The sequence below is a fragment of the Drosophila willistoni genome (assembly GCF_018902025.1).
Source record: "Drosophila willistoni isolate 14030-0811.24 chromosome XL unlocalized genomic scaffold, UCI_dwil_1.1 Seg141, whole genome shotgun sequence".
NCBI classification, from domain to species: Eukaryota; Metazoa; Arthropoda; class Insecta; order Diptera; family Drosophilidae; genus Drosophila; species Drosophila willistoni.
The window spans coordinates 13452176-13467748 of NW_025814052.1; the positions used below are offsets into that span (position 1 = coordinate 13452176).

Genomic DNA, 15573 nt, shown 5'->3' on the forward strand with positions numbered 1-15573 from the left:
CGCTAGTGGGCTTTCGTGAGCCGATTTCAACAACTGCTCTACTAATCCCTTGGGAATCCATAGTTTCCAGCAATGATCATCTGCTAACTTCTCCCCAGGAAAATGCTCACTACGCCGGTAAACTAAATTGCCCATTACTTTCACGTCTGGTACTGACTGGGGGTTTTTTTCGACCTTCGTCTTTAGCTCCACATATTCGGGACTTAGAAAATGCACCGAATTGAGATCGATTCCTAAATCACTATCTAATACCGCTAAATCAGGGGTAAAAACTCTGGACAAAGCGTCTGGCACCACGTTTTTACTACCTTTTCGATGTGAAATGGTAAAATTAAATCCCTGAAGTTTCAAAGACCATCTGGCCAACCTAGAACTCAAGTCTGATTGACTCATTAACCACTTTAACGAAGCATGGTCGGTTATGATAGAAAATTCTTGACCCTCCACGTAGGCCCTATATTTCTTAACTGCTAACACGGCTGCCAAACACTCTTTCTCTGTAACTGAGTAATTTCTTTGTGCCTGGTTCAGTTTTTTCGACATAAACGCAATGGGTACTTCGTCCTTATCCTCTGTTAACTGGGTTAACACCGCGCCAACTCCCGTATGACTGGCGTCACAGTTTATGGAGAAAGGTTTTCTAAAATCGGGACTATGTAAAACTGGTGCCTGGCTTAAACGTGTCTTCAAGTCTTCAAATGCTGACTGAGCCTCTGACGTCCATATGAATTTACGCTTATGCTTTAAAGTATCTGTAATTGGAGACGCAATAGCAGCATAATTTTGAATGAATTTGTGATACCAACCCGCCATTCCTAAAAAGCGCCGATGCGGTGGCACTATTTTATCCATGAGTTTGGACATGGTTTGTGCCGCGTTACATAATCCAAAAGGCATTACTTTGAAATGGTACAGGGGTCTACCTGCTACTGAAAAGGCTGTCTTATCCCGTGACTCGGGCTGTAAAGGAATTTGCCAATACGCGTCCTTCAAGTCGAGACTTGTGATATACTCGGCCTTAGGTAATCTGCTAAGGATGCCGTCTATGATTGGCATTGGGTAAGCATCCTTAACTGTAACGGCATTCAGCCGTCTACTATCTATGCATAACCTATGTTTTCCTGGCTTACTCACCAACACAACAGGCGAAGACCAAGCACTTTGAGATTCCTCAATAACTCCTAATTTTAACATACGATCTAACTCTTCATATATCAACTGTTCTTTTGCCGGTGACATAGGATAGTGTCGCTGCTTAATTGGTGCTGCACCAGCAACATCTATTACATGTGACAGCAGCTGCGTTTTCCCTAGTCCCAACTTAGCGAATGATGGAAACAAACCCATACATTCAGACAAACGTTGCTTCTGATTACTGTCTAGCATTCGTTGCGCCGTATCCTCAACGCTTAAACTAGCTATCTGTATCGGTCCTACTGACAGTCCAGATGGTAATAAATCGAAAGCGAGCCAAAAATCTATGCCTAAGTAAAGATCCTGGGTTAGCCCAGGGACTATATAAAATTTTAATATCTTACTATTTCCTCTAAAATTAACTTCAGTACTTATCTTTCCTACTATCTGCTGGGGTGTTCCATCTGCAGTATTTACTTTATTTGACATTGGCCTAATATTCTGTTTTACAGCCAATAATTCTTCGGCAAAACTGCCACCAACGCAACTTATGCTAGCCCCAGTATCCATGAGGCCACTTACTAATCTATTGAATAACTTTACCTCTGCATAAGGACGGATATCAAAAACATTGCCGACTACCGCCGAGGCTATTAGCTTTCGCTCTTTCTTAACACCTTTATTAAAAACCTTCCTTCGCTCTCTTGAACGAGTCTTTGACCAATAGATTCCTAATCTAGGTGACTCTACTGGTTCCGTTTCTGAATATTTAGATATTTCTTGTGATTTCTCATCGGGGATATGCGTAAATTGGGGCAAATATTCTTCTAACCCTTGTGTTTCCTCTAATCTGTATTGCTGGCCCTCGAGATCATCTGTTTGCGTGCACTTCTCCGAAGTGCACGACCTGCCGTGTTTTTTGAATGGTCATTACAATGGGTACAAGATGGCTTATACGTATTTGGCTTCCCACAGCCATAGCAAAACACTCGCCGTTCTGCTACACACTCTTGATAGGGATGTCCCGCCGTATCACAGTTCCAACAAACCAAATTAACTGCTTCCACCACTGGCACGTCATCTTCTGCCTCAGACTCTTCTTCTGTTTGAATACTGACTGCATTTACCATTCTCCTAGGCATTGGTCTTGGTGGTACACCCAATGGTTTCCGTACTGTCTGCATAAAGGTTTCTCTAGTACGCACTAACTGCCTTAACTTAGAGACCGAAGCTATGGACTCATACAATAACTCATGCTGAATATCGGGCAAGAGATTAGCCCGAAGATGCTCTAGTAACTCAATCTCTGGTAACGGAGTAGACAGTTTGTCAGCTAGCGCCACTATCGCCTCGTAGAATTCGTCGAACGATTCTTTATCTCCCTGTCTGCGTTTGCTGATAGCAGCTTTAATATGCTGATCGGTACGCTCGTCTTTGAATTGTTCCCTCAAGGCTCTACATAAGTCTAGCCACTTGATGTGTGATACCTTCTTGTGGTATCTCCAAAACCACTCACTAGCATTCCCTTCGAACAAATTGCTAACATACCGCGACAGAACTACGAAATTACCTTCTAAAGCCTGATGGGTCATTGCTTCCGCTCTATAAATGAACTCGTCCACTGATATACCGGACTTGCCATTAAACCTTAACTTCCAGCTACTTATAACCTGACTTATTCTGTCTGGTCTAAGCTCCAAAATGCTATTACTGTTGCTTGCCTGCTCACTAGCTGCTGTTGCTGATACTTGGCTACGTAAATTCGCTGCCTGTTGTGTACTTTCCTCAGCGTTCGCCTGGTGTGTCGCTACTACTGAGTACAACCTCTGGAACCCATTTTCAAGCGCTTGTGTCAACAATTCCGTTTGTCTGACTGCTTGAATTTCCAGTCGCTCATTTTGCCGAGATGCAGCCGTCGCCATGGCATTCGCTATTAACCTTGCTAAATTCACGTCGCTATTCCTAACAGATTCGGCTGGCTCTACACTCTCATCTAACCTTCTTTCCTGGCTAACATCTCTCTGTGCCATTTCTGCCAGTAAGTTGGCCCTTTGCGCTGCTGATCTGGTTTGCACTCTTGCCTGATGGCTGGTCTGTGGTCCCCCACTAAGTGCTTCAGCTCCGTCTCCTTCCATACTCTGTAACGGCTGATCACAAGTGGGGCAAATTTCCCTACTACCGACGCGTATGTTGAAGCACGCTATGTGGAAGTGATGACCACAAGTAGTGCTCCGTAGCTGCGCCCTATACTGAATTGGTTTATCGCAGATAAGGCAAAGGGTATTGTCGTCCTGAATCGCGGCTAGATCTTCGCTGCTGTGCCTTACCGACATTTCTCAGAACAAAACTTGTACCTATTTGTTAACTAACTATGCTGAGGACTTCGCTCTTAAGATTTTAATCCCAGATCTGTTTAATTCCTGATGAAACTGTTTCCACTAAATTGTTTGATTAATAAAGTTATACTTATTATAATAATATCGCAAAGAAATAAAGAAAATATAAAAAAAATTGAATAACTTTCATAAAAGTAATGAGGGGAATCATGCCATGTGTTAAAAAAAAATGGTTTGAGCAGCTGCTAAAATAACGATAAAAGAGGGCTTTAAGTATAATTGAAATTGCAGGTATGCCCTAGCTTATTGCCAAGTATCACATAATTCCTTACAATTTACCTAACTGCTTAAAGCAATAAACATTTTGTACCTAACTTGTAGGCAAATAAAAAACCAATAGTTCTAAGAATTATTAACCGCTTGGAGGCTATAGTCTTTGACCATTGTTAAACCTGATCCAAAACGAGAAAAAAAAATACTCTTTCTGACTATCGAAAATTACCTGTGGCTACACCGACAATCCTAAGCGCGGAGCCGAAAATATTTTAGAATTTAAGGCTGATCCAGCTGACCAATTGATTGTGCGTTGCCCTAATGTTTTTTTTTTTTTTTTTTTTTTGTTGGTGGTGTGGACATAGAGTTATGTCGAAACTTTTATGTACTCCGACTGACCACCCAATACAGTAAAGAATACTAGCGTTCGAAAACCGAGATATAAATACCCATAAGAAAAGCTGTTGTTGACTAAAATGTTGTCGTCGGGGCTCCCGAAACCGATTTGGCCCCACGTTTGGGCGCCAATTAATAAAATTATGAATACTTAACTAACTGTAACATATAACCTGCTACAAGTTTACTGCGAGCTGTTGGAAACTGGTAGTACCTATCAAGTGTACGCGCTGGTTTCGGCTCAAATTAGTCGGTGAGAAATGGGGGATGGGGGAATGGATAGACTACCCGCTCTGCTAGTAGAAAATTTTATTAATAAATTCGCGTACTAAGACTACTTATACTCGGTTTAACGTTTCGTACAAAAAAAGAAAAGAATAGAGAAAAGGATGAGAAGAGAACAGAAAGACCGTCGTTTTTAGCGCAGCTGCTGAAAAAGAAAGGGGTCAGATGTCAGTGACGCCCAAAAGAAAAATTCGCCCACCCTACCATGATCGCTGTACTAAAGCCAAAATATAAAATTACACAGCGATCCCTATGCCAAACCAATTTTTCAACCTAACTTACTTCGCATGATTCCCCCCTCATGAACGTCTCAGACCAAATTCATTTCAAAAACTTATATTTAATAACAATAAGCAATATAATAAGGCATTTCAAAGATTAAAAATATAGATAATGATATAAAGGGGATATGATAATATATATATATAGGTATGACAATGTTTATATAGAAAGCATTTTGAAATTCAAGGAAAGAAAAATTATTTTTTTTTTGAGCATAAGTTAAACTTCTGATGACTTTACCAAAATTTAATTTTTTTTATGTTATTTAAACGAGAGCAACGAAAACTGCTTTAACTCTCTCTTTACTTTACCATCATATACCAACAGCAAAAAAAATGATATTAAAACAAAAGAGTACTCACTTAAGCATCCCACGGAGAAAGATCTTTCTGGTGACAGCTGTAAGCAATTGCATTAAATATAGGGAGAGTTGTTGTTGCTGGCTTGAGAGAGAATTAAACCACATGATAAGCTTTTGCCAGGGGCGTGCCGAAAAAGGGGTTAAATAAAAATTTTCATCGAAGTTCAATCATGACCAAAAAAAATTACATAAAAAAATTACAAAAGCAAAATGAAATAAAAGAAAAAAAATAAAATTGGCTTTGGAGAACGCCAATGCATCAGAATTTTACGATTTAAAAAGATTAACTTTAAGATAACATTATATATAAAAAAAAATAAAAAAAAATCAAGGGCATAAATTATTTGTGCCCAAAATTAAAGAGTTACATTCATCATTAGGGCCTGGCGAAGATATTTAATTTTTCTTTTTTTTTTTTTGTGGTTGGAGGCTATGCGGCAATCACCAGTAACCAAAAAAACAAAACAAAACGCAAGCCAAGCGGCTACACATGAAAGCTTCGCTGGCTGATAATCATCTAAAGAAAGCTTTTGCTTATCACGCAAAGCAAGGGTAGTGGGGGGGCCTAGAGAATCATATACTCTTTATATTTTTTTTCTCTTTTTACGCCTGTCGCATCAGATCTCTTCTGGCCAAATGTCTGCGCCAAAATACTCCTTCTCGAGAGTCTGCTGCTCCCGTGGGCTTCAGTCCGTTTCGACGGGCGTGCCTCTCCTGCGCCTCTCTTAAGTTCGCTGTTAGACTTATACCATTATATCTAGTCTGTGGACTAGGTTTGAACCAGGACTAGGTTTAGACCAAAACTAGGTGCCAATTCTATAAAAAAAACACTCTTAGTACACACGCACTCAAAAGGCGCTTTTTGCTAATAGTTACCAGTTGATTTGGCACCGGATTAAAAATATGTATATATGCCTTTCTCTTAGCAATCTAATTCAGGCTGACATGTGCCTAAAAGATGAAAATTTATATTTTCCTAAATAAAATTTTTCCATAACTAGTTTACGCGTTTGTATAACGCCGTACTTACATTCACTTTCTTAAGACACATACTATACTCCTTAGCAGAAAACTGCTTCGAATTCACAATTTATGCCGACTTTTTCACAGTCAGACTTTTTTTTTCAATAAAATTCGTTTTCACTATCACTTTAATTTTTTTTTCTTTTTTGTGACCGCACTACTTGAAGATAACTTGAAAAAGAAAAGTCATTCCCATGGGGGCCGACATACTTGGTTAACTCTCTATCCATTAGTCCTCTTTGGACCCCTCTCTTCACCTCGATTACCCCTAAACTTCCCTGATCCCAACTTTAGAGGAGCCTAGGGGGCGCCACAAAAACGCAAGAGAAAGTAATCGGATTGAAAAATTCGAAGAAAATTTTCTGAACACAACCAAAAAAAAACGAATCTCGAAAACGCAGCTCCTACCTTTCCCAAATTTTACCTAGTAGACTAACATTCTGTTAGTTAGTATAACGCTAACTAACAATACAAGCAGCGCAAGCAGTGTAAGCAGTGCAAGCAGTGAACACGGTTACTATATGAAACTTATATTGCTCGCTTTTAGGGATAAAACGTTTATATGTCGTTTTAGTTATAGACAAAAAAAAAAATCATTCTTTATCTTATTTTTTTATTTTCTTCCTAAATACAAACGGTTACAAGCGCTACTACAAAGTATAAAAAGAGAGATGGAAAGTGAGAGAAGAGAGATAGCACGTGTATGAGGATTTACTTAAGTAAGTGTGTAGGTAAGTATAAGTATATTGAGAAAGCGATGCCAGAGACAGAGACAGGATAAAGATAGAGATAGATATGTATGTATGTACATATATAGAGAGATAGGGATAGAGACAGCAGCACCAACAGCAGCTGAGTCGTCGTCTCACAATTGCGCCTTAATCAGTCAGCTGTCTACCAAGCTGCCTTTGCTGCTTATCTTTTTGGCCCAAGGCAAAACAAAAACCGAAAAAACACACACAGACAGAGACAGACAGAGAGAGAGAGAGACAGTCACACAATAATAAAGTGCAAAAGTTTTCTTTCATTTGGTTTATTATTGAATTTTTGTTTTATTTTTATTTATTTTTTTTTTTTTTTTGACAAGCAGGCGGCAGGAAATGAACATACATAGATATACACACACACACACATACATAAACAAGTCTAAGATAGAGAAAGAAAGAGAGTCCCAAAGAATCCTCACCTCATTCAAAATGAAAAGGAAACAATTTTGTGTTGCATGCAAATCAATAAGATATCAATTACTTGTGGCCAAAATAAATGTTTATGCGTATATGTATGTATACGTAAACGTTTACTTTGCTATGTGTATGTGTGAGCGTGTGTGTGTGTGTGTGACACTTTGTTTATTAATAAATCAAATGCTAGGCCTCCCCCGAAAATGGAACAAACTTGTCAAGACGCGCATGAAAAAGTCTTCAGGCTGACATGCGAAAATTTCCTGGTAATGGAGTCCAACTTGATGACATGTTGCACACACACACACACATACACACGCCACCCCACATACACCCATACTTATATGTATATGTATGTATAGCTGAATGTGTGTGTGTGTGAGTGTATACATGCCTATCTTGTTAGCTGCCAATTTATGCGTTTGAGGCATTCTCACATATACTTAATGACAGTTTTGTGTATGACCAAAACTGTGTTCCTGCATGTGGCAAAGAAAGCTACAACACAATGACAACAACAACAACAACGACATCTGTATGCACTAGTGCAGCTATGTATATGAATATTTGAACAATCATTTTATAAAATTACTTTAAATTGATGGTTACCCTTGAGCCTAGCCATCTATCATTTTCACATTAAAAGAAATTAAAAACTGAATGCCTATTAAAGTCCAATCAATTGAAATATTTATATATCCAATGATAAACTTTCAAAATTGTTTTGAATTGATTGAAAAAGTCAGCGCTAACAAAGAAATCAAACTGCATTTAATTGGATATTATATTTCTTTAAATGGCACACCAAACGACTTTTCTCTTCTTGATTGAAGAAAAATCTGTATAAATCAAAACGAAACCAAAAAGCACTTTGACAAACATCGGCACAAATTCATAATAACCATAATCATCAAGTGTGCTTCGGTTGCTTGTTAGTTCGAACGTTCGAATTAGTTGCCCGCATAAGTAGGCAACATTTTTGGTCTCTCGCATGTCCCAACTCAAGTTTGGGCCATTCCGATTTTAATTATGTCAGGCGACTTAAAGTCCAAGAAAGTTCATGCCAAAAACAAAAGGGTCAGAGTGAGAGGGATACGGAGAAAGAGATAGAGAGACTAACGGAATGGAATAAGTTGAGTAAAATTAGCAAATATTTTCACAAATATTTGCACAGAAAGTCTTCTCATGCTACCAATTGGCCAAGTCCTGCGATCAAATGAGCCGCAGCTGTGTACACAAATGTGTGTGTGTGTGTGTCTTAAGGCATTTACAGAGGGTGGCCCAAAAGTTTCTTCTCTCTCTCTCTCTCTCTCTGTCGTCTGTGGAAACAACTTAGCAACAGCTTTAAGCAAACACATTAAGCATACAACAAAGTTAACTGTGTCCTCTGTTGTGGTTTTGCAATAAGCCCTGTCAATGTAGGTAGGTATGTATGTATGTATGTGTGTACGTATGAAGAGAAGCTAAACGGTCTTTAAAGATGCTACAATAACAAAACTACAATGCGAAAAAAAAGAACTAACCAGAAAAGTACCAAAGTATAATAAAAATCAAACTAAAATCTTCACATATTATAATTCATTTAAGCAATCAGCAACAAGTGTCTCTCTTCATTTTCATATCTACATATATCTATTCTGTATGTGTCCCTCCCCCCCCCCCCCCCCTCCCCATTTAATGTGATTTTCACTTAACTTTAACACTTTGTGTTCTGTAATTGGTAGTTGAATTGCAAAATGCAATGACACGTAGCAAGCAAAGACCCACCAACCGACCACCCCCCCGTTTCCACTTGCTATTTGTGGTCTACAGCTTGCCATAGGCGTAGCCAGCAACATTTACATATTTCCAATTTATAAGTTAAAATTTGTATGAATATTAAATTCTTTTACATGACATGCATGGGCTATCTTGCAACTTTGTCCTTTTGCTTTACCATGTGAAAAAAACGTTGATAGGAAAGGCTGATGGAAAAGGGGCATTTTTGTTAATTGTCACAATCAACAGAATCAGTCTTTACTTCTTTTCTTTTTTTGTAATTAAAGATTATCTTCCTCTTGCTGAGAGAGAGAATGAGAGTGAAAGAGAGGAGAGAAAGAGAGAGTGCTTATCTTAGGCTTAAGATCTTTCTACTGTAGTTGTTCTTTTTAATACATTGATAAACCTTCTATGCCATTTTTGATAACGTGATAGAAACTCAGTTGTTTCCTCAAGGAAAAGAGGTCTTACAAGGGGAACTTCAGGTATGCGAATCACCGATTTGGATGAATGTTGGATATGTTGTAGAATACCCCGTCATTTGAAGCTGTGTGAAATATTTCGGCGCACTATTCTATATTTTCCTAATAAATCGGCTTTAAAGTTATAGCTTTGGTGACTTATAAGTAAAACGCCGAGTAGACTACAAGCAGCTCGACGGTGTGAGGGTTAGAGATTCTGCCGAAAATCGACGAAACTCTGGTTCAACTCCGACCAGAAACTAGTTAGTTTTAGGTTTTCATTAGCTTACAATTGTGTAGACACAATTCTCTAATGTTTAAGAATACTTGACTTACTATTAATCTCACTTCTGATTAATTCACTTGAATTGAATTATGTGAGGAAGCAAAAATAGTTTATAATCCCTGTTGAAAAATATCGAGGTGCTACGCCTGTGAAACTTGTTAGTGAAAAGCTTATCTAAAGTTTCAGAAACAAAAAAAAATCTGTAGCATACCCGCTAGGCGCAAAATTTCAAAACAACATCAAGTAGCCGGCATGTGGTCCGGTCTCTGTCTCTCTCTCTCGGTTGCCCTCTCTATAATGTGTCTGTGTCTGTGTGTGTGTGTGTAGTTCGTGTTTGAGCACGTTAAGTGTATGTGCTTTGAACTTCGTCTTGTTTTTTTTTTTTTTTTGCTACTTGTTTTTTATATATTTACATTCAAATGCGTGTGTTTACTTTGCGTTTTGTTTTGTTTGCGCTAAACCAGAAACAAAAAAAAAAGGAACAGGAAAAAATAAAAAGGAAAGCCAAGCAGTGTGTGTATGTGTGTGTGTGTGTGTGTGTCGAGCTGTTTGTGTTGATTTCATTTCATTTTGTGCCTTTGGTTTTGGTTACAGTTATTCTCGCTCTATCCAATGTAAACGAAATTAACTTAGGACCGAGAGTTGGGAAAAAGGCCATGAAATGCGGGCCAACCTTTATCGCATGAAAGGCATCAATGGGCATTTCTGTTTTCTTAACGTAATGTAAACTAAGTTTCGGGCTCAACAATTTTTTTAATAAGTTCCGACTACAGGAAAACCAAAAAGATTGTAGAGATCTTTATGAATTTAACAGATTAAGTTAAAATTTATTTAGTTTGATGATTGCTAGATTCCAATTATTTAAACCAATTGGGGATAACTTTTTCGCTTATCCGATTTTAATTTGTTTAATAATCAATTAAAAGTAAACCAAATCGTGTTTAAAGTAATTTTAAATTCTTATATGGTTTTTGGGCAATTTCCACGATAATTGTCAAGGCAAACAGTCACACTCACACGCACGTATGCACACACACACACACACACACGTTTACTCATAATGGCGTCTCGACTAACTTTACCTATCACCTAAGCACTTTACCCTAACGCAAAGCTTGCTATTGATTTTGTTCCTATGACCCAAATCCAAAACTCTCGCACATCACACACACACACACACACATACGGAAAAGATAGGCATGAGGCATTTTGTTGCCTCTTTCACTCTTCTTGTTTCTCTTTCACACATTCTGTTTTGTCATGCATAATTCAAAAGCACCTCAAAATGTGCTTCATTTTCCACTTTGATTGAAGGGCAACTAAGTCGGCTAACGGGATAGATGGAAAAACAAGTGAATATATGAGAGACGTGTGCACTTTTGCGACGCTTTTTTTTTATATTTTTTGATTGAAATTTACCACTTTACTGGCTATCTATATGTATGAGTTATACATTGTTCTATACATTCATTTAAACGTGGCAAAATACTATAATAACTTTTTTCACTCTCTTTCACTCTCTCTCTCTCGCTATAACTCTCTCTTACTACATCTCTGATATCCCCTGTGGCATAGTTGCTAAGTATGTAGATAATTTCCATATTTCTATGGCACGATTAAGTGTAATTAACATTTCATGTTACACATACGCAACGTGGGCCACATGTGAACAACGTGGACTGTTTTATGCTGGCAGCTGGAAGGAATAAGGGCATAGTCAGGTTTATAGTTTATGACACATATAGAGACCGCCCTCTCTCCCTCCCTCTCCCTTGTGTAAATGGTTTGAATTTTATTTGATGTGTCTATGTTATTGTCGTGAAACTTTTCCTTTCCTTTTGCCGGCAGACTCGCATAATTAAAAATGCCATTAACAATAGGCCCGGCTCGATTCGGCCCAGCCCGGTTGTGTGGTAATAAAATTAACCAGCACACAAAGGCCCATTAAAAAAACACAAAAAAAAAAACAAAAAAAAAAACACGACAAAAAAAAAACAAACAGAGAGGAAGCTCCTCCATTAGGCATGTAATCGAATTTTTGTATACTCTTGCCAAGTGGAAACTTTTAACCGGACTAATAGCTTTTGCCCCCCTCATCAAGTTTGAACAAACAAAATCATGTGTTGCCTCCTTTTATACATTAACAACAAATGAAAAGGACCTTTAAAGTGATCTCTAGTCACGTTTTTAGTTAGGGTATACACAGTACAAGTCGAATGGTGTCTAGAAATATACTAAACAAGCCGTCCAGCTAGTCGGCTATTCGACTGTATTATGAATGTGTGTGCGATAAAATTACGAAATTACCCAAGCAGAAGAAAAACGGAATACGGGCCATAAACATTTCCCTCCAAAAAAAAATGTGTGATAAATTGTAATGAATTTCGTTGCTGGAGTGTAACATGGGGAAAAAAAAAAGAAATGTCTACGAATAGAAGTCACTTAACAGGTCTTAATTTAACTTAAATTGTTGGAAATTATTTCAAACCGAACTGTAAGCGAATTCAAAAAACCGAAATGAACTAAATTGACCCAAACAATTCGATTGTGGTACAAAGTGTCTTTGTTTTTTGCTTTTGCTTTTATTTTTTTCTATAGACGAATGTTTTTAGCATTTGCTATAGCATACTTTTCAGCGCTTGTAATTGTTAGGACAGAAGGCGCTGCTGTTGCTTCTGCTTTTTATTGGTATTTTTGCTGCTGCTGCTGTCGTCATTGTTGTTGTTGTTGTTATTGTTGTCCTCACAGTTGACAGTTTAAGCTTTGCGGGCCATTTCCGCTTGGCAGAATTTAGCTTTAGCTTTCGTCTTCTTCTTCTTTACTGACCAACTTATGTTCGCCTTTTCATGGGCAAGCACTAATCCTAATCGCCCTGGGGGTGAGGTGAGGCGAGGCGTCGTTTTGTTTTGTATATGGGAGAGAGAAATCCAAGAAAGGAAAAACATATTCTGGAAAATCATTTTGCTGTTGTTAAGAAATGTCGCCTCAAAGTGAATAGGCGGCAGCCAGAGCGAAAAACACGGAGACTTGTAAAACTGAGCGGAAGCGAATGAAAGTGAATAGAATGTGGTAAAGGTTTGCCATTTTAACTTTTTACTCTCTCTCTCGCTCTCTCTCTCGCTCGCTCTCTTTGTGTGTATTTTCGTTATGCTGCAATTTTCTTGTTATTTTCTTCCTTCTTTTTTTTTTTTTGCTGTCACATAATTAAATACAAAATGCGCTTAATTATGAGTGTGCCGTGTCAGGACCCAGGGGAAATAATGGGAAAACAAAACAGATCCACACACACGCACACACATACACATACACATACGGAAAGCAGTGGCGGCTTGAGAAAGGGCTTTTTATTTCAATTAAACAAACCCTTCAAGTCAAATAGAAAACTAAAATATTGTCCTTTGTTTGCCCATAATCGAGCGCTTTTCTAAACCAGATTAAAGTTTTTCTTTTCTTTTGCATTCGTTAGTCTGAAAATAAGGCAATTATTTTGTATGCTAAATTCCCCTTTCAGAGTGAAATTTCTAAATGAGGCACTGCAGCTAAACAACAATCCTTCCTTTCGCTCACATATCCGACATACACACCTACATGTCCGCACACAAACACACACAAACACATTGATGCATCGCATTTTAATGATGTTGTGGGCTCTCTACTTGCCGCTTTCATAAGCACATTCCCTTCCGAGTATCCTTTTTCTACACTCTGGTATTGCCTTGCCTTGCCTTGCCTTACTTTACTTTGCTTTTTTCTCTCTCTCTGTGTTCTTGTTTTTTTTGTTGTTTTGTTGTTGTTGTTGTTACTACCCTCCTTAAGCAATTTGATTTCAATTTCGACTTTGTTGTTGTTGCTGCTCTTCCTTGTCATTTGATTAACTTGGAGAGAACATGAGTGAAAAGATAATCATGTTTATAAATAGCAAAAAGTGTTGATGAGACTGGTTTTTGTGGCTTGTGTGTGTGTATGTGTGTGGGTGTGTGTGTGTGGGTGTGTTTTTGTGTGCGAATTTCGTTAGCATAGTTTTTTGATGCAAAGAATATTGTATTAGGGACCTGATTCCACTGGGATCGCTACACACCATATCCATGTGGCTTTAACTTACTATATATCTCACTTTTATTATTGAAATGGTGGCGCCTCTTGGCTGCTTTTGTTGTCGCGCTAACTTGCAAAATCTCACCCACACACACACACACACACTCAGACTTGGCTCTACTCTTATTTGCGCCTTATTTCAGCCTTCTTTTTTGGACCCAAAGCTTTTTGTTGTCAAGCATTTTCGGGGGCTTGGGCATTCATTCACTCTTTTTCTTCCCTCTCAACATCTGCCAGTCACAATGGCAATATGCAAATCTCAAAAAGCAAACCCTTATAGTCTCTCTCTCTCTCTCTCTCTCATTCACTCTCACCATGTTGGGCCATTACTTGTGCTTTTACTTCGTTGCCGTCTTCATAGTTCCACACAATCTGCCGTATAAGTAAATTTTTAATTTATATTTAAATGCCGGCAGCCGCCTGCTTCTTCATCATCATCATCGACGTCATCATCATCAGTCGCCAAGTTCTCGTTTTGCTTAGAATTTAACGGGACACCAGCTGGGACCCAAACTCAATCAATTGACAAAACCTAAGCAAACCTAATGATGATTAAATGGATTAAAAGTAAATGTAAAACGTTTAAAAAAAAACAATAATTTTATGCCTTTCTGTATGACTTCATTCTTATTCTATCCTAATACCACATTTCTTTTGTTTATCTTAAGGAAAAAGTGATTTTGAAATTCGACAACATGTCGTATGTGTAATGCATTGAATTTTCATTTGTCAATCGTCTAATTCTTAATTAAAATCACTTAATCTATTGATTTAAATGATTTGTAGTGCATTGGAAAACGTTATAAAGCCTCCTTAAAATGATTTCCCAAAAGGAAGACAAGTTAACATTCACTTGCCTATCTTGAGGGCAAACAATTTAAACGACACCCAAGTGCTGAGAAAAAAAAAATAAAAAAAAAAAATAAACAAGAGCATGGAAAGAAAAAAGAAAACTCTTGTCAGCTGCTGATGCTTTTGCTGCTGCATCTTCTCAATGCTGCTAGACGGGCAAACATAAATATAAACATGAAGAATTTTTGCAGGAGATGCTAGAAGGAAACCCTCTGACATGCATGCTTATATGTAGAATGTGTGTGTGTGTGTGTATGTACGTTATGTTTACTCGAAATACACTTGGCTTTCTCTGTTGCATATTTCATGGCGCCTCAAATGCCGCACTTAAGCTGACAACATCTCAAGCTGCCCCACATGGCGACGAGCGGGCAAGAAGAGCGAACGGCAGATATACACAGGGATTGAGTACTGTAACTGGAATGAAACGTGGAAGGAGGAGACATATACAATGTCTCCTTGAAGTGGCTGCGTGCCGTGCAAATGCTTAAATTGGCTTAAGCGCATTGAAGTTTCACTTCCGTTCGCATCGAACGGATCGAGTCTGGTTTGCTTAATGCGCTTTCCATTTAGCCAAGCCAAAGACTGGCAGAGTGGCAGCAGTTGGTTCGGATATCAAATGGCTTATTGAATTAGCTTCACATTGAACCCCACACACACACACACACACACACATACAGAGACACATTAAGATATACTTTATGGTATGTAAGGATCATCATCTGCTTACAATTAAAAATGTATGATAATTGGAAAGATGCCTTTACCAGCGCTTCTTCCTCAAGATGAGTTAATGACACAATCTTGTTTGGTGCTTGGTAAGTGCTTTCTTGGATAATCAAGTGCAAGT

General features: G+C 38.3%; 1 protein-coding gene and 1 long non-coding RNA gene across 2 annotated transcripts in view; both read right to left on the reverse strand.

Annotated features, from left to right (window-relative positions):
- Positions 1–15573, reverse strand: part of LOC6641275 (AF4/FMR2 family member lilli) — a 65470-nt gene that overhangs the window by 36658 nt on the left and 13239 nt on the right. The window lies entirely within an intron of this gene.
- LOC124460453 lies at positions 5298–6205 on the reverse strand. Its single transcript, XR_006954353.1, has 3 exons — positions 6098–6205; positions 5944–6018; positions 5298–5883 (listed from the first exon to the last, which is right to left on the reverse strand). It is a non-coding gene; the product is annotated as an uncharacterized LOC124460453 (long non-coding RNA).